Raw genomic sequence first — 19,169 nt, 5'->3', positions numbered from 1 at the left:
GCACTCTAATGGGTATACCACCTGCATGCTATGCAGTTGGTTTACTAGGGAAACTACAGATATTTATGTTTAAGGCATAGGAAGCAAAAGGAATTCTTAATGGCTCTACAGCCTAAATATAGAAATAATGTTGCTTATTAAATTCCATAATGTTGATCAGGCTCTTCCTGATGTCAGTCATCATACTCCTTGTAAGGAAGTGAGTTTGAGGGCCAGGTGGTCATGTCCTGAAAAAGCACACACATTACAGTGCACAAGCACACAGGTTCAAGCCCCTGTTGAAGCTTTTGGAGTAGTGAAGCAGGCCTGCAAATGTCTCTGGCTCTTTGCTTCTCTGTATCTCCTCCTCTCTCAATTTATCTCTGTCTCTGTCCAATGATACATATTTTTTTTTAAAAGGGAGTGATGTTTACTAACTGGATACTCCTACAAGAATCAAAGAAATTTTCTAAAAGCAGGGGAGAGGCCGAAAGCCCTGTGTTCAAGGGAGATAGCATATGGCTGAGAGTGAGAGTTTCTACATGTAGTTTAGGGAGATATGAATGTGAACCCATCAGATGACTACAGTCTTGCAAAACATCATTCCTGGGGGCCAAGAGGTAGCACAGCAGGTTAAGCGCACATGGTAAGAAGTGCAAGGACCAGGTTAAGGATCCAGGTTCTAGTTGCAGGCTCCCCACCTGCAGGGGCCTCGCTTCACAGGCAGTGAAACAGGTCTGCAGGTGTCTGTCTTTCTTTCTCTCCCCCTGTCTTCCCCTCCTCTCTCGATTTCTCTCTGTCCTGTCCAACAACAGCAGCTATAACAACTACAGCAATGGGAATAATGGCCTCTAGGAACAATGGATTCATCGTGCAGGCACCAAGCCCCAGCAACAACCCTTGGGGGGAAAAAATTAAAAGTTCCTCAGCATAAACAAATAACAATTTCCCTCAGTTAATTGTCACCCTTACAAAGGGTGGTTTCAGTGTTTTCACAGGTCCCTGTCCCTTATGATTTACTGAGGTAACCTAGAAAAAAATGGTAAATGTAAAAGGATCATTCAGAATCCCCTCAGGTACTGTATCTGGACTCACCATTTCATGGTCTTTTCCCACCCTCAAGGAGCCCTTCCATCTGGAGCAGATGACTTCAGAGACCACAGGGCAGCTGGTCCGCAAGGCTAGGCAGTAGAGAAGGAGCCAGCAGGGGAGAGGTGAGCCCCAGCCTTCCCAAAGTGCCTCCTCTGGGATGTCTGTCTACCTTTCTGAAGCAGGATCATGACACAGGACCATTCGCATGTGGGGGGTGCGGGGGTTCAGAGAAGGTTACAGGCAGGGACCCAATTCTCATCCCAAGTCATTTATAGAAAGGTATTTTATTTTGGGAATTGCTCTTGGTCAGTGTGGCCAACCCTTTTTCTGCCAGGGGTGACATGGATATTTAAGAGATAATTTACAGGCCCTACAAAATTATCAGTGCTGACTTTGATTCCCAGATGAAATGACTCCCTGGGTCTCATGTTGTCCACAGGCTAGAGGTGGCTTTTATTCCAGATGCCCAGATCCTGTCTTGCATGAGCTTCTCTGTAGGTGCATTGTTCTGTCATTAGAGCAGGACCTTTAGGGCCTGGGAAGAGGCCTTCCCCACCCCAGTGTGTGTCCAGTATCCTGGCCACCCTGGGAGCAGATGCAGTGCCAGGCCTGTCAATCCATACTTGTAGCGGGGAACTCCCATGCACAGAGAGTATTGGGGGGGTGAAAGGGACTCTGAGACCAGCCTGGGCTGAAGTGGTCTTGACTCAGCTAGAATGTGGCTCTGACCTCACTGCACTGACTTACTTCCCATATATTGACTGGATGTTGATGGTCAGGACAAATTTTTTTTTAATTCTCCAGCTTCATATTCCCCCATGATTCTGTTATACTTCTGATATTCCTACTACAGAAAAAAATGATTTGATCAGATTTTGCTCTCTTAGATAAAGCACTACCTTGCTTTTGTATGACAAAGCCACAAGCCTAGACCCTCCACATTGAAAAAAGCTTTGGCACCATCTCTTTCTCTGTCTGTCTATTTGTCTGTCTCTTCGCCCCTCTGTTTTTCTGTCTCTGTTTTGAGAAAAAAGATCTTACACCAAGAATGAAAATCATATAACATACCTTTTAGCAAGTTGACTCTTACTTTATTAACATATAGTTCAGCTTTTTGTTCTTGTTGTTGTTGTTGTCAATAATATTCTTACTTCACTGAAACCTGAGGAAACTGTATTTGAATCTTGCCTTAACAGATGGTGAAGGATGAGGTTGCATTAAATTAACTTGTTTAATCATCTCCATTTGCCCCGCCCCCCAAAAATAAAATAGACCATCTATTGTCATCAGTCACAGAAAATCAGAGTCTACACCAGGGCATGTCTATCTGTAATTAACAATACAGCTGAGCCTGACAGTCCTTCTCGGGATGAGACTCCTTTTCTGACTGTCTGTTCTGGAGTCACTATTGTAAGATTGCACAAAGGCTCTATTCCATCAAGGAATAGAGCGTTCTTGCCGAAAGCCTTTGTAAGGGACTATATATGGGTTCCATTTTAGAAATCTTGGGTCTCAGGTAGGAAAACCAGGATGCATGTATCAACTCATCTATAAACAAATATTCCCATGTTGATGTCGGAGAATCCCCTGTTGTATTAAATAGGAGTTTGCTGTCCCTTCCTGTCTGTCCTACTGAGCCTCAGTAGGAAGTGGACCTGCCCCAGGCCCCATATTTAGCTGTCCTCCATTCTCTCCAAGCCTCTACTGAGCAGACAGGAACCTCCTCCTCTGCTCCTCCCAAAGCTCAATGTCTTGTTCACAGGTGTCCTTGCTGATGGGCGAGTCCCCTGGTCGGGATTCCAGGGCATTACCAGGAACTCCCAGGCCCTGGGAACCCTGTTGGATGAGCAGAACTTCTCCCCCTGTATCAGCAAGAAGCCACCTGGCAGCAATCCCTGTTCATGCAGATGCGTGTGGCCCTGGTGATACTGCAGAGCCCGTCCATGCTGGCCCTGGGTGCAGCTCAGTGTCCCCCATCTGTGCGGGTCTGTAGTAGCCTGGGTGCTGCAGTGCACCACAGTACTCCGGGACGGCCCTGCGTTGCCCCAGTTACATCTTCATTGCAGTGACTTGCCTCATAATATGTGTCAGTATCCCCAAGAGATGCCCGCAAGCCATATGCTGCTGGGCATTTCAGTGTTTCTTTTCCCTTTTGTTTTTATTAATTTTTTTATATTTTCCCTTTGGTTGCTCTTTTTTATTGTTGTTGTAGTTATTAGTATTGATGTCATCATTGTTATACAGGACAGAGAGAAACAGAGGAGGGGAACAGACGGGGAAAGACACCTGGAGTTGTGCTTCACCGCCTGTGAAGCGACTCCCCTACAGGCAGGGAGTTGGGGGCTCGAACTGGGATCCTTCAGCAGGTCCTTGCATTTTGCGCCACATTGCTTAACCTGCTGTAGTACTACCCAGCTCCCCGTTGCCCTTTTTTTAAAATTATTTATTTATTTTTATTCCATTTTGTTTCCCTTGTTTTATTGTTGTAGTCATTATTGTTGTTGTTACTAATGTCTTCGTTGTTGGATAGGACAGAGAGAAATGGAGAGAAGAGGGGATGACAGAGAGGGGAGGAAAGATAGACACCTACAGACCTGCTTCACTGCTTGTGAAGCAACTCCCCTACAGGTGGGAAGCCAGCAGCTCAAACCGGGATCATTGCCTTTTATGCCATGGCCGAGAAGCCCGCTGCGCTACCACCCAACTCCTCTCTTTTCCCTTTCTATATGCACTGAGTATGTGCTTGTCTCTGAAGGTCATGTATACCTTATGGGTGTTTTTTTTTTTTTTTTTTTTTTGCCTCCAAAGTTATCACTGGGGCTTGGTGACAGCGCTACAAATCCACTGCTCCTGGAAGCTATTTTTCACATTTCATTGCCCTTGTTGTTGTTGTTGTTATTGTTATTGTTATAACTGTTGTTGTTGGATAAGACAAGAAAATCTGAAAGAGGACTGGAAGAATAGAGGGGGAGAGAAAGACACCTGCAGACCTGCTTCACTGTTTGTGAAGTGACCCCCCACATATACAGGTGAGGTTCTGGGGGCTCAAACTGGGATCTTTATACCAGTCCTTGTGCTTTGAGCCATGTGTGCTTTACCCACTGTGTACCACCAGCCCCCAGTATTTGCCTATAATGACTTTGGTGTACCTTACTAATAATGAGACTATTTCTCATATAGACCCAGATTAATACTTCTATCGGTCTTTTCAGAAAAGCATTTCTTTAGATCATGCACAGAGCTATATTTATCTTTTACAATATTTTTATGACATGCCTGACTTTATATATATGGAGACAGAGGCAAAGGCAGGGACAGAGAGACAGAGAGACAGCATACCCAGCACCCATCTGGCTGGGATGATTCCCTAAACTCTCTCCCCTCTCTCCATCCAAGGAGATGTCCTCTTCCCTACTCCCTGCCTGTCCTGGGACCCTCTGCCTAGTAATTACTACCTCAGTTTTTTGCCTAGTTAACATGAATTTTTTATCATTTGAGAGTTGGTCTCTACTCTTGAAAGTTGCTCACACTTTCAAGGTGTTTACTCCTCGCCCCTACATTAAGGAGCACTTTGACTGCTATGTGGATACAATATATTTTCTTGCAAGAGAATATTTGAAACTATGATCTGTATTTAAATTTGATTTGCAAAGAGCTGAATTTGCTAGAATATATATCTCTCATTTACAAGGAAACAGTCACACTGCAAGAAGAAATACAAGTGTTGACATTAGTGTTTTAAACATATATTGTTCTTATGCATTCAGTTAAAGAGTTACTGAAATCAGCAATGTTTACTCTCCAATAGTCAAGTCTGTGGAGCTAAGAGAATTTATATTTTTAGTTGATTCATTCTTTGTGAACCTTAGGGAATCTAAAGACAAGTTTTCTTCAAGTAGATCTTGTGAAAGGTGGGTTGTAACTCCAGTTTTGTTTTTTTTTAATTCAAGGTTCATGCACAGCATCAGATGTGTCTGACTTCTAAGGAAAATGAGACTCCAGACACATTGATGGGTGAGTGTCAAGATATTCTAAGTTGGGATGGTTAGATTTAAAATAGCAGTTCAAAACTCTCTCAATAGCAGTTGTATTAAGCTTAATTGTCTTTACACATTTCATACATCCTGACCAGCCCTTATTGTGGCACAAAAGTCAAACCTGACTTCCTAAAAGTTTTCTTTAATACATTGAAGAATATACCAATTTGTAAATCTTGGGAACAATATAGTTGTTGGGTCTTTCTATTCATTTTGTCATCACAGTGTAATTTTTTTTAGGTAAAATGCTTCTTTAAAATAATGAAAATAGAAAACAGGCATTGCACAATGTAAAGGCATCAATACCCCTGTCCCAAACTCACCTGTTCCCAGTGTCTTTTTCATCCCCTTTCCACATTTTCTGCTACATGTTCTCAGGAAAAAAAAAAAGAAAAAAAAAACAGCCTCAGACCTGCACCTCTAGCCATGCTTGATGGTGTTGTTAGCCAGAGAGGTGAAGTCTTCTCTCTATTTTTTTCACCAAGAAGTGCTGTCTTGAAAAAATGTTTTGAGAGAGAGGCTGGGTGGTGGCACACCCATTTGAGAGCACATGTTACAATGCTAAAGGACACAGGTTCAAGCCCCTAGTCCCCACCTACAGGAGGAAAGCTTCATGAGTGGTGAAGCTGTGCTGCAGGTGTCTCCCTCCCTATTACCCCCTTCCCTCTCAATTTTTGGCTGTCTTTCTGCCATCAATAAATAAATAAAGATCATAAAAATTTAAAAATATATATGTTGAGGGGGCTGGCGGTGTACCCAGTTAAGCACACATAGTAGTCAGCACAAGGACCCATGCAAGAATCAAGGTTTATCCCACTCCCCACCTCAGGGGGGTCGCTTCACAAGAGTGGAAGCTGGTCTGCAGGTGTGTCCATCGTTCTCCCTCTCTCTCCACTCTCAATTTCTGTATTATCCAATAAAATGAAAGAATAGGCCGCCAGAAATAGTGGATTCTTATTAAGCCCAAGCAATAAATAACCCTGGAGACAAAAAAAAAAAAAACGAGGAAAAGGAAAAAAAATGTTAATCGATTTATTTTTTTTACTTCACTAATCATGTCTTTCTTTCTTGATGTTTATAGAAATACAGATTACACTCTCTTTTCCTCACAGCTTTTTATTTTCAGTATGGGATTCTGCTAGTCTATGCATTTATTTATTTATTCCTTTTGGTTGCCCTTGCTAGTGTATTTCTTTACAAAAAAGGACCTTGAATTTCTGAGACTCCTTTCTAATGAGGTCACACCTCTGAGTCTACACAGAAGTATTTCTTGAACCCTGGTTCCATGGCATAATGTCCTCAGCATTTGAACATATGAGAGGCTTGTGTCCAGGCTCAGGTGTTCATGTGCTGAACACATGCACTTGGTGTTTCTCAGACTGAGTTCCCAGCCCTCTTAGTGATGTGCATTTACAGTCCAAGTTAAATTCTCAAGAAGATCAGAATGCAAAGAGACTTTCCTCTCTATACCTCAGAAATGAGCTCCATTTCCCAGACTGCGAGCTAGAGCACTGTCAGAGGACTGTGAGCTGCTTAGTGCAGCATCCTCAGTGCCCATCCATAGTGACACTCTGCTCCTCTCTTTCCTTCTCCTCCTCCTCCTTTCTCTACTCTCTCTCTTTCTCTCATTAAGAAATGAACTGTCCCACCTGCAGAGGAGTCACTTCACAGGTGGCGAAGCAGGTCTGCAGGTGTCTGTCTTTCTCTCCCCCTCTCTGATTTGCCCTCCTCTCTCCATTTCTGTGTCCTATCCAACAATGACAACAATAATAACTACTACAACATAAAACAACAAGGACAACAAATAGGAAATAAATAAATATTTTAAAACGTCTTTAAGAAAACATTTTAGGGAAAAATAAGAAAAAGAAATGAACCACATTTTTAAAACTCAAATCCACACCACAGCAAAGTGTCTTTCTCTATTTTGGGAATGGCAAGGGAAAGCAATCCTAAGCATGAAGTACTAGCCACTGTTTTTATGTACAGTTACTCCCTGTGTCAGCTCTGGCTTTGTACTTGGCTTCTGGGTTTTCAGTCCCCTGCGTCCTCTCTTTGGTGACTCCATGGGCTGGGAGGAGCAGTGGGATGGGAGCATAGAGCAAGGTGCCTGCTGTTCCTTTGTAGCCCTGACAAGGAGAAGGACATTCAAGGATTGGCACAGAGCTCCCACAGCAAAGCTCATTTTATTGTGTAGGAAGCCCCAGGTTCACACCCCAGGTGCACATCAGATCAGCTCAAACAGCACAGAGGGGAGACTCCATGATCAGTGGAGGCTTGCAGTGAGCCTGGATCTCTATCTCAAAACCTCTGTCTCTCTCTCTCTTTCTCTGCCTCTAGGGCTATTGCTGGGGCTCTGTGCCCTGCACTATGAATCCACTGCTCCTGGAGGCTATTTTCCTCTTTTGTTGCCCTTGTTCTTTATTGTTATTATAATAGTTTTTGTTATTGCTATCATTGTTGTTAGACAAGACAGAGAGAAATCTAGTGAGGAGAGGAAGAGAGAGAGGGCAGAGAAAGACATACACCTTCAGACCTGCTTCTCCACTTAGGGGCTCCAACCGGAATCCTTAGGCCAGTCCTAGAGCTTCACACCATGTGCACTTAACCTGCTGCACTAGCGCCCGGCCACCTTATCTCTTTTTAAAGGATTCAAAAGAGAAGGTCTTCTGGAACTAGTGGGTCACAAGACCATAGCAGTTAAGTAAATAATAAAAGAAAAGAAACATTTAAAGTCTATTAGACTGACCTCATGTGTCAGTATAGTGAGCAGAGCAATTCCACACAATCCATTGCAGTTATTTAATCACAGCAGCCATCAGTGTTCCTACCTTCATTTGTTTGACTCCTTAACAGATCTCTGTAAAGGCACAGTTTAGAAGGGCAATGTCAGGGCACAGGCAGTGGCATATCTGGTAGAGCGCACAGATTACAGTGCACTAGCATCCAGGTTCAAGTCCCCAGCCCCCACCTGCAACAGGGAACCTTGATGGACAGTGAAACAGAACTACAGGCTCCTGTCTATCTCTCTACCCCCTATCTCTCCTCTCAATATCTCTTATCTTTATTCACAAGAAATAGTAAATCAAATCTTTTCTAAAGAAGGACACATTTAGTGTCAGAACTGACAAATAATCTACCATAGAAATAAAGATCTCAATGGTATTTGGCATGAATAAGCAGGAGTGTTCTCAGACAGGATCCTAGCAGAAGTTACTAATGGGCCCAAGAGAAGAGTCCTCGTACAGCAGTCGCCTGCTTTTCCTGTGCCAGATCCAGGTTCAAGCTCAAGTCTCACCACATGATGGAAATAAGTGTCAGTGCTATGTTGCTGCTTTTCTCTCTCTCCCTCTACCTCTCCCTATCTTTCTTCCTCTCTCTCTGCTATCCTGTAATTCAGTGGAGCTGCTTACTGGCACCATGAATTCACTGGTCCTGTCAGTCATTTTCCCTTTTTTTTCTATTTTATTGAATAAAGATATATTGGAGGGAAAAAGAGAGAATAGAGAATGATAGACATCTGCAGCGTGTTTCATCTCTAAGCATGTTGGGAACTTGGACTCAAACCCAGATCCTTGCACATGGTCATGTGTGCACTCAGCCTGGTGCCCCAGCTCCCAGCCTCTTGTTATTTTTGATCTATCTCCCTCCTCTACTGGAAGAAAGACAAACCCAGTGCAATGTAACCCCAGACATCACGGAATATAAAGTTCCTATTGCACCCTGTACCAAGGGATGTCTGCATTCTAAGCAAGGGAACCTGTGAAGCCTGCTCCCATGGACTCAGCAATTTCTATGCCTGGGCACCTGCTTTCTGTAGGGTTTCCCTGGCTGAGTGCAGTGATCCTCCCACAGATACAGTGGCTCCATCCTGAGGCCCAGAGGGAGGACCTAAGGCACCATGTGGGCACTAGCTCAAGGTTAGTTGGCCTGATTGGTACCATTCTTAAGCCTGAGTCTGCATGTTGACTGTTCTCCCTGTAGGGCATCAACAAGACTCTGGATAGGAAATGAGTGAGCTGCCAACTACTGAGCTGCTGCGCCGGGGACCACAAGACTCCACTTCTGTCTCCATCATTGTAGAGCCCTGCCATCTGGAGCAGACCTCTGAGGAGACCCCAGGTCAGTGTGTCCTTAGGCCCAGACACTGAGTAGGAACCAGCAGGAAGCACTGGTGAACCCCAGCCATTCTGCAAGTGTCCCCTCTGGGCCCATGACTGCCATCCTGATGTGGCTCCTGACATTGAAAGCCACCTGTAGGGGTGAGGGGGTGGTATAGGCAGGGCCCAAGACCCACCCACAGTCCAACGTGGGGACACTTCTTGTTTTGAAATCAGACCCAGCTCACTGCTAGGGAGGGCGCTTATTTTTCAGTGGCTGTAGGTAGATAGTGGCTCCTCCTCTTTGTCTCTGGAGCCTGTCTCACACAGGACTCTGTCTCTGTGCACTGTGTCTCTTACCAGACCAGAGTGCAAGAAAGTGAAATGTATACATATCATAAATCCTCACACTTCCCCTTGTAAAGGGCCCAGGGATTCGTACTCAGTCTTCATGCTGGGGAACATGTGCTCTCTGTTATCCCAGATTCACCCTGGTCCCTTTTGGAATTTCTGAAAGCAGCAAGGTGTTCATCACCTCCTGTTTGTGAAAGGCTCAGGCTGTAGCTAGAGGACCGACAAGACCAGGCTCCCACAGTGGATCAAATTCAGACATCACAGAATATTAAGGGAACCATTGTGTTAAAACCTTGGCTGTTCAATTTCATTTGAGAAGTCACTATAAACAACCTGTCTACATTGCCTGTGCTGACCAGTCTGAACACTTGGGAGAGTCTGCTGGTGACTGGTAACTTTGCAACAGTTACTCAACTCACACAAGGTAGCAAAGGGTATTGATGAGGTGCTTTCTGGTCATAAATACATGTGGCAGTTTACAAATATATATATAGAGAGAGAGGAAGAGAGAGAGGGAGAGGGAGAGAGACATGAAGGAGGGAAGAGAAGGAAAGTATAAAGAAAACAAAAGAAATGAGAACTAAGGAACAATCTGGCCCATTTGATGTCAAAGAGAGGAATCTGACTGATCCCCACTAAAGAGAGACCAGGTGGCAGTGCTGGCCTTGTGATTACAGACAGATAGACACAGTGTCACAGAGGGACTGTGGGCCCTTTCCCACATTGGGAGCCCAGAGCGGGCCAGTCAGAGTCAGTGTTACATTAGAAGCATTTGAATGAAATGTTGGTGTCAGGTAAGTTGAGACAGCAATGCCTTCTAGTTGTGGGAAATACACATACACACACACACACACACACACACACACACACACACGCCCAACTTAGGCACACACAGAAAGGAAATAAACAGAGGAATTAAAAAACTGCCATGCAAAAGGAGACAAAGAGGTCTCCAAAGTGATGAGTGCACAGGTGGGTCCAAATCCAGGAGCAACCCCAAAGGTTAACAGACGGGAGTGTTTTAAATGCTTGTGGTCCATATACACAAGGGAAGTCTACTCACCCATTGTAGATGGAGAAATCATCCTCTTGCGTCCTACTGTATGGAACTTCAGGTGGCCATGTTTAGTACCATTTGTTGGAAGGAGAAAGATGAGTATTTGGCAATCTCACTTATAGATGGATCTTAAGAAATAAGGAAGAGGTTCAAGGCCCTGGCTCCCCACCTGCAGGGGAGTCTCTTCACAGTCAGTGAAGCAATTCTGCCGGTGTCTATCTTTCTCTCCCCCTCTCTGTCTTCCCCTCCTCTCTCCATTTCTCTCTGTTGTATCCCACAATAACATCAACATTAACTACAACAATAAAACAAAAAGGGCAACAAAAGGGAATAAACCAATAATTATATTTTTAAATGCCCTTTCCCTTCATTTAAAAAAAATTAGCAAGAAAAAGCCAGATACATGGCAGAATTTAGACTAGGCTTGGCCTGCTGCAACAAGACCAGGCCTTGTGCTGTAACAGGAAGAGGAAGAGTGGGTGCTGCAGATACCCACGCTGCCCAAGGGTGGCAGAAAGGCTAAGATGGCTGTGGAGTCAGTGTGCAGGTGACTGTCAGAGACGGGGAGAAATTGTGCCCACTTGATAACTACTATTTTTAAATCATTCTTTCCCAAGTAGAAAAAAAAAAACGGAAAGGAATTTTGAAGATTAACAATAGGCTGTTTTGAGTTGAGGTAGATTCATAAACCAGTGTTTCAGAAATTGATATCTTCCCTTTTTCAAAATGTGTTGCAACACCTTATCTTCCACCAGAGTCCACTGAACCCCCTGCACCCCATCTGCAGACTCTGGGGTCTAAGCACTAAACTCTAGTTTTCCACACAAAGCACTTCTACTGTCCTTAATTTAAACTAGATTTTATGGACAGATGTTACTTTCCTAATTCAGGTGGCTCACTTATGTATTGTTAGGATTAAACTGAAGTTATGTAGAATACAGTTTTTAGATCAGTATATAGTGCATAGTAATAGCCTCTCAGTCATTTATTTTTATTTCCCCAAATGTATTGTTCTTAATTTTACAAATACCTCATGTGTTTTAGATTTTGCCCATTTGGCTTTGGCTGGAATTCAGTTACTCTGCCGGTCCTTGTCTCATCATCTAGTGGGTAACAACCTTTTCCAAAATGGGCCAGGGAGTGAATTACTGTTGTTTCCTTTCTCTTAAAGTTAATAATACAGGGTGGGGGAGAGAGCATAATGTTTATGCAAACAGAATCTCATGCCTGAGGCTCCTAAGTCCCAGGTTCAATCTGCCAAGCCACCATAAGCCAGAGCTGAGCAGTGCTCTGGTGTTTCTCTGTGTGTGTGTGTGTGTCTCTCTGCATTGCTCTCAAAAAATAAATAAAATTAATTTTAAAAAAAAGATTAGAATACCATTCCTAGCACACATGAGAAAACTCCATTTAGTCTGGACTATGAATGCCCTAACACAGTAAGGATTAATACTCTTCTGAAATCCCTTCTAGAAAGGTTTTGCAGTACATCTGGTGTCTCTGCTAGAATTATTTTATCTCCAAGAATTTAAAGTATTAACTTAGTGCTATTAGTCATAGGAAATATTCAAAGGCTGTAGCAATACAAAAACCATCCTTGATTAGGTAGCATCATGAATGAATCTCAGCTTGTAAGGAAGTGTGTATCTGTATATATACACATACACATAGTTGTATGAGAAGTTTTCGCTAAGGAACTCAGTGTTCTAAGAAACATTTAAGATTGTTTTATGTACTGCATAATCCTGAAGTGTGAGGGCTTTATTTACATTTATGGTTTTTCATTCCATCAGTGAATATCCCTCTCTAGTTAAGTGGAATTGAACTGCATTTATACTTCAAGCATTATTAACCTTGTGGATCTAGGACCTCCTGTATGCTTGATTTCACCATTTCTAGGCTGCTTTTTCATTCAGACAGAGGGACAAGAGAGGTGAAGAGAGACAGATGGTGTACTGACTACATTCAAACTTCTCCTGGTCCATTCTCTTCCCATGTAGGGCCAGGGCCCAATTCTGGGCAGCCTGCTCTACTTGGTGAACTATGTGTGTTAAAGGGTTCATTTTCCACATTATTTTAAACTGTTTTTCACAGGTAGCATTTGCAAAACAGTGTCTTGGAATGAGGATAGGTTGACTTTAGATGCCAGTTATAGGCATAGCTGCTCTTTACAAATTAGTGAAAATTCAGTTTTCTAGATATTGAACATTGCTTTTCTTTATTATAAATTCCCTTTTCTTTATTATTCCTCCCTCCTTCTCTCTGTCTCTATTATTTGTTTGTTTGTTTGTTTTACCAGAGCACTGCTCAACTCTGGCTCATTTTATGGTGGTATGAGCTGCTGAGCCTGGGACTTTGGAGTGTCAGGTGTGAGAGTCTTTTTGCAGAACCAATGTGCTCTCTATACCTGCTGGAACAGTGACTTCTTTGTGTCAAATTCTTCTCAAGAGAACATACCAGAGCATCATTCTGGCACATTCAGTGCTGGAACCAAATTCAGGATCCTATGCTTGCAGGTCCTGCTTTCTGACTTCTGAGCTCCCTCCTGGGTCACAGTAATTCTGCTTTTAAAAACAACCAGAGCACCACTAAGCTTTGCTTGTAGTCATGCCAGAGGTTCCACTGGGACTCCAGAGCCTCAGGCATGAAAACCTTTTGTATAACCACTATGATGCCTCCCAGTCGCTGCAATTGTGTTTGCAAAATGGACTTGTAGCACCAAGGTTTGGTGCAGGGACCTGAAGGAGCAAGGAGCAGCCCTGAGTGCTGCCATGTAGCTGTTGTGAGCTGAAGCTGGGTTTGGAGGTTAGTTTACCATGTCAGGAAAGCTTCACGGAACTCATTGTGACACCTGTGCTTTTCCTCCCTTTATTATGCTTTCATCAAAGTCTAAGTGTTCTTTAAAGGAGGATTGGTACTCTTCTCTTTTCAGACCCACTAGAATTCCTTTCGTCATGGTACTGTCAGCATCATGACTGCCATTGGTTTGAAGCTCATCAGTAACTCTTTAGAATCACTGCTGCTTGAATGTTGCTAACATTATGCTTGTTTACACTTGAATTGTGGCTTCTGGTGGGCAGAAGACGTGTGCTTTCTTTCCTCTCTCAGAGCCTAAGTCGTGTCTGATACTACGCAGTTGTAAAATCACTAGTAGCCACAAACAACTTTTCATGCTTCTCTTTTCTGTTTTCATATTAGTATAAGTAGAGATTGCTCTGGCTCTGTGCATGTCTTTTTTCCTTCCCAAGGTATTTTCTGATTGAGTATGATATGTAGTTTTTTTTGTTGTTTTCATTTTTATAACTTACAGGTTTAAATTTATTCTGCTTTGCAATGGCACTTAGACTTCCTGAGTTAAAACTGTGAAAACTGTTTTAAAAAGACCAGAGGCATAAAGGAGGAAAATGATAGTTATAACTAAATATCTTTTTTAACATTTGTATTAGGGATTTAGTAATGCTTTATAAGATTATAAGATGCACAGCCATGATGTGACACCAAATCTATTGCCAAAGTTCTGTACTGCTGTCCACAGGAGGAACAACCATAGTTTTCACAAAATCTTAGAAGTTAGCTTGGCTGCTGCTGTTTCTTTCACTTTTTTCCAAGTTCATTTGTTTCAGTTTTCTATATTCCTTGTCCAAAAGGACATGGTGCTATCTCTTTTTTAAATTAGAAAATATTTTTCTATAACTATATACCTGAAATTATTATTATTATTATTATTATTATTATTATTATTATTATTATTTATTATCAACAAATTTATCAGTGGTGTGGTAGAATGAGTAATGGTCATTATTTTTCTGTTTTATGTGTTAGAACAGAAAGAAATTAAGAGGTGAGTGGGAAGAAAAAAGGGAAGGGGACGGGTGTAGTGGGTTAAGAGCCCATGGTAGGAAGTTCATGGACCAGTTTAGGAATCCACATTGGTGCCACCCACTCCAAAGCTACAGAGGGGTCACTTTACAAGGGGATGAAGCAGGTTTGCATGTGTCTGTGTTTCTCTCCCCCTGTCTGTCTTCTCCTCTCAATTTCTCTTTGTCCTGTCCAACAACAATGACAGAAATAACAATAATAATAACTACAACAAAGATAAACAACAAGGGCAACAAAAGGAAAAAATAGCCTCCAGGAACAGTGGAGTTGTAGTACAGGCACTGAGCCCCAGCAATTATCTTGGGGGGGGGGGAATTTAAAAAAAGAGAAAAAAGAGAGAGGTGGACTTTTAAACGTACTTCACCACTCATTAAACATTCTTCTTGCTGGTGTGGAGCAGGGCCTCAAACCCAGGTCCCTGTGTATGGTAAGAGCAGTGTCAGCTGTGTGCATTACCAGCCATGCCCCATTCTAACATGGTTATCTAGTTGTCTGTTTTAAGTTGGTTCCATATTTTGACTTACCAATTATATAGCTATATAATCATAGCTTGTGCATGTGTCTTGGGATTAGCATACAATTTAATATTAGAAATTAAAGTGCAAGGGAGTCGGGCGGTAGCACAGCGGGTTAAGCGCAGGTGGCGCAAAGCACAAGGACCAGCATAAGGATCCCGGTTCGAGCCCCCGGCTCCCCACCTGCAGGGGAGTCGCTTCACAGGCGGTGAAGCAGGTCTGCAGGTGTCTGTCTTTCTCTCCTCCTCTCTGTCTTCCCCTCCTCTCTCCATTTCTCTCTGTCCTATCCAACAACGACAACAACAATAATAACTACAACAATAAAACAAGGGCAACAAAAGGGAATAAATAAATCAAATAAATATTTTAAAAAATATATTTAAAAAAAAGAAATTAAAGTGCATATATATGTTTTTTAACAGACTATTTACTTATTATTGGACAGGGCAGAGAGAAATCTAGGAGGGGTAGATGGAGAAGGCGAGAGACAGAGAGGCACCTGCAGCCCCGCTTCACTGCTCTTGAAGCTTTCCTCACCTCAGGCAGAGACCAGAGGCTTGAACCTGGGTCATTGTGCACTGTAACATATGCGCTCAACCAGGTGTGCCACTGCCTGGACCCTAAAAATATAAATATGTAATTTATATTTTTAATGAGAGAGAAAGAAAAAGAGAAAAAACATAGTACTGCTCAGCTCCAGGTTATGGTGGAGCTGATAATTGAACCAGGGACTTCAGAGCCTCAGGCATGAAAGCCTGTGACATGCAGAACCATTTTGCTGGCTCCCCAGCAGGGTCAGTGAAAGATAAGGAAGTCAGATGAGTGACATGCCTGGAGACAATGTGAGTATTCAAGACTATGGGAAGTTCTTAAAAATTGAGAAAAGTGGGCAGTTTGTGTATCACCCAGTAGAGCACTTAAGTTGCCTTGTTGTTAACTTTGGTTCCAACCCCAGTCTCCACCCGCGAGGCGGGGAGGGGGAAAGTTTTAGAAATAGTAGAGCAGTTCCGCATCTCGGTTCTTCATCTTTGTCTCTACATACATTCAAAATGAATAAATAAAGTAAAGACAGCTGATGATGTTAGAGTCCTGTAGCTAATAATAAAAATGACCTAAATGATATATAAATTATATATGAATAAAATAAATAAAAATTAAATTAAATGAAGACAGCTGATAATGATGATAGAGTCCTATAGCTAATGAACAGAAGTCATAGCATTAACAACAAAAATGAAACATCAAGAAGAAAATGGCACATTGGCCTTTAGAGGATTTCAAATATTATGAATAGGGTACAGAAAAAGTACAGGTAGTCAATAAATACATTAAAATATTACACTTGTTCATTTATGATCTAGGAGGTGCAAAAGAAACTCTAATGCTGATTGTATTTATAAGTAGCATAAAAATGTGGGTCACTATTGAAAAAAAAAAAAAAAACTCCCATGCTCAGCGATTTGGGACTGAAATAATTGTTTCCATCTTTTTTTAAAGAAGATTTTTTAAGGTGCATTTAAAAATTTTTTATTTTCCCTTTTGTTGCCTTTGTTGTGTTTATTTTTTTAGTTATTATTGTTGTTGTCCTTGTTAGATAGGTTAGAGGAGGGAAAGACAGAGAGGGGACAGAAAGACACCTGCAGACTTGCTTCACTGTGAAGGGACTCCCCTGCAGGTGGGGAACTGGGGTCTAGAACCTGGATCGTTACGCCATTCCTTGCATTTCAGCCACATGCACTTAACCCGCTGCTCTACTACCCAACTCCCTGTTTCTATCTTTTTTATTGCCTTTCTGAGCTTTTTAACTTTTTATTTATTCTTTTGTGCCCTTTTTTAGTTGATGTAGTTCGTATTCTTGTTGATGTTGTTGGATAGGACAGAGAGAAATGGAGAAAGGAGGGGAAGACAGATATGAGGAGGGAAAGATAGACATCTGCAGACCTGCTTCACCACTTGTGAATAGACTCCACTGCAGGTGGGGAGCTGGCGGCTCTAACTGGGATCCTTACACTCGTCCTGCTTTGTGCCACCTGTGCTTTACCCACTGTGCTACCGCCCAACTCCCGACCTTAAACTTGTATAATTTTCAGGTGTGGTAGTAGTGCACACAGGTTTTCATTTTTTTTAACTATGATAAAAGCATATTCTGGCATTTTAGAAAATTTGTACTTTTTATTTTGGAAAATGTGCACTTGCTTGTTTAAAAATGTTACTTCTCTTTGAAAGAGCATTCATTGAATGTTATATTTTCTGAAGTTCTTAGTAGACAGTGTAGTACTAAGCTATCCTAAAAAGAGAAAGGGCAGTCAGGTTGAACAGTGACCTTCATTTGCCCAGGAGGCCAGTTTTGACCTGTGACCTTCTGACCTGCACATGGTGCACAGATGCCAGTGTCAGCATAATGAGTGGCTATTCCATGATCATTTGTCCCCACACTTGGCATCTGTCTGGGAAGTTCAGGGCTAAGGAGTAAAAGACTAGTAGCTTAGGGCCTATGGTAGTAGAGGTGTCACCTTGAACTTTGCAGTGAAATGTGCTGATCACAGTAATAGACATCCAGAAGTCGGAAGTGCAACATCTTTAGTCTCTGCTACTGTCTCCTCCTGGGCTGACTGCAGACTCAGCCATGTCCTTGCTCTGGCCCATGGAACATGGACAAATGGGAAGGAGGTAGAGACCTCAGTGGCTGTCTGGCTGTGGGAGCCCTTCTTCTAGCACTGAAGAAGCTCGGTGCCACCCTGTGGAGGCTTGGGGAACAGGCAACACACAGAAAGTAGATCCAGTTGAGCTGTTAGCTGCCTGCAGACACATGGGACCTCAGCTAATGTAGAGCTGCCCAGAGGAGCCCACCAAGGTTTCATCAGAGCCCTGAGCAAAGAGAGGGGTCATATAAGGCACAGAGTCAGGTAGTGATATTTATTATAGCAGTACAATCAACAAGAAGATACATTAAAAGATTCTATAAATACATACATACAGTGAAAGGAATAAGAGAGAGATTTCTGTGAAAAGACTCTCAAACTAGGATGTAAGAAGGCATCAGGGAAGATGACTCAAATGAAATGAGCTGGATGTGGAATGTTGACATTTTTCATTGTGACCCCACAAGACAAAAAGTTTAAAAGAACTGTCTTAGTCAGAGGGCTTCATGTCTTCCACCAGGAAGTTTACACATAGATGGCAGGATTGAGAACTAAGTCAAAATCCTGCAAAGGATTAGGAAAATAATTGTTGTCAGTTGGATATCATAAACTGACAGGGAAAATAAAGAGTCAGTTCTTCAAAGGGGAAGGCTGGCTGTAGGCATTCCAGCAGACACCCAGGTGGCCTCACTGATTGCAGACTTCCCAGGGGAGCCCCCAGCAAGGTGCTGAGAGGAGCCCTGAGCCCTTATCAGCTGAGCAGGGTGTAGACAGGGGGCTGTCTGGATCCTGCTTAGAGAGGCCTGAGATGGTCCATCAGTGCGCCTTTCTGTAGTGGTCACTCTCCTGGCTTAGAATTAGGAGGCTGTTTTCTTTTCATGCCTGAAATGAAACACAGAAAACTATCTTAGTCAAATCAAAATCTCATATACTAGCTACCTCTTCATTCCTGAAGAAGTAAGCCAAAGAGTGAATTTCTCCAAGGAGATAAATACATGAAGGGGCTAAGTGGTGCCCACCTGGTTAGCACACATGCCACAGTGAACAAGCACCTGGGTTCTAGCCCGAGTCCCCATCTGCAAGGGGGAGGCTTCAGGAGCTGAAAAGCAGAGCTGTAGGTGTCTCTCCCCCTCTGTCTCTCCCTCCCGTCTTAATTTCTTTGTCTAGCAATTAGGTAAATTGAATTATTATGAACAGAGTTAAATATATTAAAGCCTAGTCAGCATGTAGTAGAAACCTTTCCTCTCTATACAGCAAAATTCTGCAGCCTCCACCCAGACTGTGCTGCCACCAGGAGAATGAGTAAAGTCCTGCCATTATTGGGATGTGATTCTCTTGTGCTGTTTTAGTCAGCCAGAACACCTTGTGTCTCTCACAGACTAGTTGCTCGAATTAATCTCACATGGCCTAGGCTCATCCAGACTCATGGTGTAGATGAGGTGTGTCCAGGAGCCTGGTCACCTTTTAACCACTGGCATCAGTCAGCAAGGAGGAACCTACCTCTAGCAGGAAGGGGA

General features: G+C 42.8%; 1 long non-coding RNA gene across 2 annotated transcripts in view; it reads left to right on the top strand.

Annotated features, from left to right (window-relative positions):
• LOC132537014 (uncharacterized) overlaps positions 1-9,161 on the top strand; it is a 47,113-nt gene extending 37,952 nt beyond the window's left edge. Inside the window, exons 4-6 of one of the 2 annotated variants that reach the window (XR_009548526.1) lie at positions 1,103-1,193; positions 5,022-5,085; positions 9,093-9,161. This is a non-coding gene — a long non-coding RNA (uncharacterized LOC132537014). The remainder of the gene's footprint in view (positions 1-1,102; positions 1,194-5,021; positions 5,086-9,092) is intronic. The other variant, XR_009548527.1, reaches the window with a different exon arrangement.
• The last annotated feature ends 10,008 nt before the right edge of the window (positions 9,162-19,169 follow it).

The sequence above is a fragment of the Erinaceus europaeus genome, chromosome 2, assembly GCF_950295315.1.
Source record: "Erinaceus europaeus chromosome 2, mEriEur2.1, whole genome shotgun sequence".
Lineage (NCBI taxonomy): Eukaryota > Metazoa > Chordata > Mammalia > Eulipotyphla > Erinaceidae > Erinaceus > Erinaceus europaeus.
Note: the sequence above shows the minus strand (reverse complement) of the source record. Positions and strands in the feature narration are given on the sequence as shown.